This window comes from Nomascus leucogenys, unplaced genomic scaffold (genome assembly GCF_006542625.1).
Source record: "Nomascus leucogenys isolate Asia unplaced genomic scaffold, Asia_NLE_v1 Super-Scaffold_241, whole genome shotgun sequence".
Classification (NCBI taxonomy): Eukaryota; Metazoa; Chordata; class Mammalia; order Primates; family Hylobatidae; genus Nomascus; species Nomascus leucogenys.
In genome coordinates this window covers 3,029,311-3,034,113 of record NW_022095767.1, presented here as the reverse complement: position 1 = coordinate 3,034,113, position 4,803 = coordinate 3,029,311, and the positions used below count along the sequence as shown (strand labels likewise).

Sequence of the window (4,803 nt, the reverse complement as noted above, 5' to 3'; positions counted from 1 at the left end):
GGTCTGAAACTCCTGGGCCCAAGCAGATCCTACCATCTTGGCCTCCCAAAATGCTGGGATTACAGGCATGAGGCACCATGCCTGGCCTACTTCCTGTCTTCTGAGAGGTTTCTTGGGATCTGTGCCCTGGGGATGTTTGCAACCACATGCTGAAATAAGCTTTTTTTGTTTTGTTTTGAGAGATGGAGTCTCGCTCTGTCTCCCAGGCTCTGCAGTGCAGTGGTGCGATCTCAGCTCACTGCAACCTCCACTGGGTTCAAGTGAGCCTCCCAGCCTCCTGAGTAGCTGGGATTACAGGCATGTGCCACCACACCTGGCTAATTTTTGTATTTTTAGTAGAGATGGGGTTTTGCCATGTTGGCTGGGCTGGTCTCAAACTCCTGACCTCAGGTGATCTGCCTGCCTCGGCCTCCCAAAGTGCTGGGATTACAGGTGTGAGCCACTGAGCCCGGCCTAGCATCTTTTTTATTTTATTTTTTGAGACAGAGTCTTGCTCTGTTGCCCAGGCTGGAGTGCAGTGGTGTTAGCTCACTGCAACCTCCGCCTCCTGGGTTCAAGCCGTTCTCCTGCCTCAGCCTCCTGAGTAGCTGGGATTACAGGGTCGAGGAAATTGAAGTATTTCTCCACCAGCTCCTGTCTGTCCCAGTCTAAGGGTTGCTCCAGAGAAGGGAGGTGGAGAGGTGTTAACTCTCTGGCACTTCTGAGTTCCCTGCCCACAGGGACTGTGAGTGCTCAGGGATGTGGACAGGGTGGTATGGTACCTGCTGTAGATATAGATTTACCTGCCGCAGGTATAGATGCACCTGCTGCAGGTATAGTTGCACCTGCCGCAGGTATAGATGCTGAGTGGGATGGCTGAGTCATAGCACACCAACGCTCAATGCTTTCCAATTATTTATCAGAAAGGCTGTCCACTTTACATTCCCGTTGCTACTGTGTGAGTCTTTCCACATGATAATATCTAGCTTAAAAAAAATATGGGCCAGGCACAGTGGCTCATGCATGTAATCCCAGAACTCCGGGAGGCTGAGGCAGGAGGATTGCTTAAGCCCAGGGGTTTGAGACCAGCCTGGGCCACAGCGCGACCTGAGACCCCGTCTCTACAAAAAAAAAAAAAAAAAAAAAAAAAAAAAAAGCCAGGCACAGTGGTGCGTGCCTGTGGTTCCAGCTATTTGGGAGACTGAGGTGGGAGAAGTGCTTAAGCCCAGAAAGTTGAGGGCTTAAGTTGGAGTACAGTGAGCTACTATTGTACCACTGTACTCCAGCCTGAGCAACAGAGTGAGGCATCATCTCTAAGAAAGAAGATGTATTTTTTCAATTGGCTTTTAAGGTTTCTCCTGAAATTAAAAGAAAAAAAATTAAATTTTGGTCCAATATAATATAAGATTGACCAGTTTAATTTTTTTTTTAATTTTGGAGATGAGGTCTTGCTCTGTCACCCAGACTGGAGTGCAGTGGTTTCATCATAGCTCACTGTAGCCTCGAACCCTTGGGATCAGGTGATCCTCCCCACTTCAGCCTCCCAAGTAGCTGGGACGACAGGTGTGTGCCACTGCACCCAGCTATTTTTTAGATTTTCTTTTTGTAGAGATGGGGTCTCGATATATTGCCCAGGCTGGTCCTGAACTTCTGGTCTCAGGTGATCCTCTGGCCTTAGCCTCCCAAAGTGTTGGGATTACAGGCGTGAGCCACTGTGCCCAGCCATTGTAACCATTTCTAAGTGTGCAGCTCAGTGGCATTAAGCATATTCACATGGTTGTCCAACCATCACCAACATCCATCTCCCGAACTTTCTCATCTTCTCAAATTGAAACTCTGTCCCCATGAAACACTAACTCCCCACCTCCCTCCCATAACCCCTGGCACCCACCATTCTACTTTCTGTCTCCCATGAACCTGACTCCTCTAGGGACCTCCTACAAGTGGAATTATACAGGATTTGTCCTTTTGTGTCTGGCTTATTCCCCTGAGCATGATGTCCTCATGGTTCATCGATGTCACAGCATGCATCAGAATTTTCTGCCTTTTCAAGCCTGCGTAATATTCCATTGTATGGATGAACCACATTTTATCTATTTACCCCTCTGCTGGTGGACGCTTGGGGGTTGCTTCCACCTTTTGGTTCTTGTGAATACTGCTGCTATGAAAACGATTGTACAAATATTTCTTTCTTTTCTTTTCTTTTCTTTTCTTTTTTTTTTGAGATGGAATCTCACTCTATCACCCTGGCTGGAGTGCAGTGGTGTGATCTCAGCTCATTGCAACCTCCGCTCCCGGGTTCAAGTGATTCTCCTGCCTCAGCCTCCCAAGTAGCTGGGATTACAGGCATGCACCACCACGGCTGGCTAATTTTTCTATTTTTAGTAGAGAGGGGGTTTTGTCATGTTGGCCAGGCTGGTCTTGAACTCCTGAGCTCAAGTGATTTGCCTGCCTCAGCCTCCCTAAGTGCTGGGATTACAAGCATGAGCTACTGCACTGGGTTTAGCTGTACCAGTTTACATTCCCATCAACAGGATACTTGTGTTCCAATTTCTCCACATGGCCCCTCAGTACTTGTTATTTACTATCCAGCTTCTAAGATTTTGGAATGTGAGTTAGCTATTACTTTGTAACAAATTACCCCAAAATTTACTAGCTTTAAAAAGGTATGTATTGGCTGGGCTGCAATGGCTCACACCTGTAATCCCAGCACTTTGGGAGGTCAAGGTGGGTGGATCAATTGAGGCCAGGAGTTCAAGACCAGCCTGACCAACATGGTGAAACCCCGTCTCTACTAAAAGTACAAAATTAGGATCTGGGCGTGGTGGCTCACGCCTGTAATACCAGCACTTTGGGAGGCTGAGGCGGGTGGATTACGTGAGGTCAGGAGTTCAAGACCAGCCTGGCCAACATGGTGAAAACTTGTCTCTACTAAAAATACAAAAAATTAGCTGGGCGTGGTGGAGGGCACCTGTAATCCCAGCTACTCAGGATGCTGAGGCAGGAGAATCACTTGAACCCAGGAGGTGGAGGTTGCAGTGAGCTGAGATCAAACCACTGCACTCCAGCCTGGGCGACAGAGCAGGACTCCGTCCAAACAAACAAACAAACGAACAAACAAAACCAACACAACACAAAACAAAACAAAACAAAAAAGCCCCTCACTGTTTAAAAAATATATATATATGGAGCGGGGGTGGCCGAGGGGGAAGAGTGTCTGCGGGAGAAAGAGGAGAATCGCCCCAGCGGCCTCGGAAGCCCCAGGGAGTGGAGGCTCCTGCCGTGGAGCCACGTGGTGTATGTGTGGTAACACCGTGTCTATGCCCCTCTCACCGATGCTGCCACCGTGTCTGGAGCTGAGCGGGAAACAGCTGCGGTTAGTTTTTTACATGGACTTGGAGACACAGGGCACAGCTGGGCTGACGCCCTCTCTGCCATCCGGCTCCCTCACATCAAGTACACCTGTCCCCATGCGCCTAGGATCCCTGTGACTCTCAACATGAAGATGGTGACACCCTCCTGGTTTGACCTGATGGGGCTGAGTCCAGATGCCCCAGAGGACGAGGCTGGCATCAAGAAGGCAGCAGAGAACATCAAGGCCTTGATTGAGCATGAAATGAAGAACGGGATCCCTGTCGATCAAATCGTCCTGGGAGGCTTTTCACAGGGCGGGGCCCCATCCCTCTACACGGCCCTCACCTGCCCCCACCCTCTGGCTGGTATCGTAGCGTTGAGCTGCTGGCCGCCTCTGCACCGGGCCTTCCCCCAGGCAGCTAAATGCAGTGGCAAGGACCTGGCCATCCTCTAGCGCCAGGGGGAGCTGGACCCCATGGTGCCCTGACGGCTGAGAAGCTCTGGTCTGTTGTCACATCTGCCAGGGTCCAGTTCAAGACATACCCGGGTGTCATGCACAGCTGCTGTCCTCAGGGAATGGCAGCTGTGAAGGATTTCTTGTGAAGTTGCTGCCTCCTGTCTAACTAGTCGCTGGCCCCAGTGGGGTGCCCCAGCTCATGGGGGACTCAGCAAGCAAGCGTGGCACCATCTTGGATCTGAGCCGGTCGAACCCCTGTCCCCACCCTTCCTGACCTGTCCTTTTTCCACAGGCCTCTGGGGCAGGTGGCAAGGCCTGGCCGGGCCTTCCTTCCTGGCCTCAGCCACCTGGCTCTGTCTGCAGCAGGGGCAGGCTGCTTTCTTATCCCATTTCCCTGGAGGCAGGCCCCCCTGGCAGCAGTATTGGAGGGGCTACAGGAAGCTAGAGAAAGGGGCCCAGCCGCTGACCCACTCACTCAGGACCTCACTCACTAGCCCCGCTTTGGGCCCCCTCCTGTGACCTCAGGGTTTGGCCCATGGGGGCCTTCCAGGCCCCTGCCCTAACTGATTCTGCCCAGATAATCGTGTGTCTCCTGCCTCCACTCAGCTACTTCTCAGTCATGAAGGTGGCCATGGCCCCGAGGTCCCCTTGCTGCTATGGGCTCCCTGTCCCTGGGCAGGAGTGCCAGTGAGGAGGTGGGGTCTTTCGAGGGAGGCCTTCCCTCAGCTGTTTCCCCAAACTGGGGGGCTGGGCCCTGTCTCCCGATTACCCTCCTTCCCTGCAGGCCTGGAGCCTGTAGGGCTGGACTGAGGTTCAGGTCTCCCCCAAGCTGTCTCACCCCGACTTTGTTCCCACTCTAGAGCAGGGAGGCGGTGGGGGAGTTGTGTCTCATCTTCTGTCTCCATGTGGTTTTTGGGTGTTTTTCTTGTTGTGTCCTGGATTCTGATAAAATTAAAGAAATTGCTTCCTCAAAAAAAAAAAAAATATATATATATATATAAATATATATGTAT

General features: G+C 51.4%; 1 pseudogene; it reads left to right on the top strand.

Annotated features, from left to right (window-relative positions):
• The first annotated feature begins 3,195 nt into the window (after nt 1–3,195).
• On the top strand, nt 3,196–3,956 carry LOC115833539 (annotated as a pseudogene).
• The last annotated feature ends 847 nt before the right edge of the window (nt 3,957–4,803 follow it).